Genomic DNA, 1,775 nt, shown 5'->3' with positions numbered 1-1,775 from the left:
AGCTATGTATCCTTGTGTAAATTACTTAATATTTCTCAATGTTCTCATCTGATAAAAACAGCTAACTCATAAAATTGTGAAGATGAAATAAGAAAACATATATATAATGCCAGGGATATAGTAAGTGCTTAATACAAACCAAAATTATTACTATTTTTTTATTGTTCCCTCCCCCACCAATTCTGGCTATGTTCTCTATGATTTAAGAATGAGAGGGGTAGCTCTTTTCCTCCCTGGCTACTTGAAGATCAGTCACCATCATGAATGACTATCTGGACCAGTAAGTTCATGGTCAGCAGACTACCTGAGTGAAAACAAATGATTATTGATGTCCTTCATGTTGAGATGGCAATAATACCTAATGCAGAAACTTGGGAAAAGCTAGCCAAAATATATTAGGTTACACCATATGTCTTCTCTGAATTTGGGATTCAGAACCCATTTTGTGGTGGCAAAGCAATCGACTTTGGCATGATATATGATTCCTTAGATTATGCAAAGAAAAATGAACTTAAACATAGACTTTCAATACATGGACTGTATGAGAAGAAGACCTCAAGAAAACAGAGAAATGAATGCATGAACAGAATGAAAAAAGTCCAGGAAACCTCAGAGGCCAATGTTGGTGCTGGCAAAAAGTGAGCTGGAGATTGGACACAGAGGGAGCAAAAATTCTTCAGTGACTTTCTGTGGTGATTGAGCAGATTTTTCATGAGAGGGCTAATAAACTAAGAACTTTCAAAAATGAATAAGAGGTGAAGGATGAAAGAAGAGTAAAAAAAGTATATAACTTCTATTATCTAGATTTGAAAAACAAGCCTGAAGAAATAAGTGATTTAGAAGCTTAGGAAACAAAGCCAGACTTTCCTGAACACTCGCTAGGGTTCTGACCTCTGACTTCTTTTGTCTTTCCCAGTGGGCATCTATAAGATGAAAAAGAGCCAGACCTAGAATGAGAATGAAATAAGATACCACAATGACCACATAACGGAGATTAACCATGGTTCCCTGACCAAGGTGTTCTTGGTGGAAATTCAGCTCTTCAACGAGACTGTGAAGAAAGCATTCCAAAGACCCATGCATGGGAGACTGTGGTGTGGCAGGTTTTATTTCAGTAGAAATCTGCCCCTGGGTTTTCAATTTCCCATCTACCTCTATCCTGCTATGGAAAAAGTCCAACCGTGTCTTCAGCAAGGCCAAGACAAAGGCCAGTGCCCAGAGTTTCTGTTTCACATTAAACCTTAGTCCTTTTAGGGCCCATGCAGTCTGCTCCGGGCCCATGTGGCTGCTAGACCCACATGGTTGCACGCTCTTGGTAAGAGAACATGCGAACAAATGGAGTAAATGTAGGAGAGAGACAAGCTTCTTTCTTCTCCTGGCATTATAAGCAAGAACTTCTTCAAAATAACCAATCAACTGCCCAAGCTTTTGTAGGCTTTTAATAGGTCCGCCCCCTAGTTAGACTGACAGGCCTGTATGGTCAAGTACCTCCCACCCATGTCTCCCAACAATCCAGGAGGGCAGACAGTACTCCTGGGGAGATTTCCTGTGCTCCTAGGATTAAGTCACCTCTGTGGCAGTCCCCTGGAGTGTGTGAATTAGTCTGCAAATGCTATAGCTTTCTGGCTAAGCAAGAGGACTTATGCTCCCTGTTTATTAAACTCAATGCCCAATTTCCTTTGCTCTTTTTCTTATTAATGACTTGTCAACTACCTGTGGTCATAAAGGGACTAATAATTGTTAGGGGCTGAGGTAAACCTGCTACTGGAAAGGAG

At 40.6% G+C, this 1,775-nt stretch overlaps 1 pseudogene; it reads left to right on the top strand.

Annotated features, from left to right (window-relative positions):
• The first annotated feature begins 303 nt into the window (after nt 1-303).
• Nucleotides 304-739, top strand: LOC114490971 (annotated as a pseudogene).
• Nucleotides 740-1,775: the final 1,036 nt, after the last annotated feature.

The sequence above is a fragment of the Phyllostomus discolor genome, chromosome 2, assembly GCF_004126475.2.
Source record: "Phyllostomus discolor isolate MPI-MPIP mPhyDis1 chromosome 2, mPhyDis1.pri.v3, whole genome shotgun sequence".
In the NCBI taxonomy this organism is placed as follows: Eukaryota; Metazoa; Chordata; class Mammalia; order Chiroptera; family Phyllostomidae; genus Phyllostomus; species Phyllostomus discolor.
This window is presented reverse-complemented; position numbering and strand designations above follow the sequence as displayed.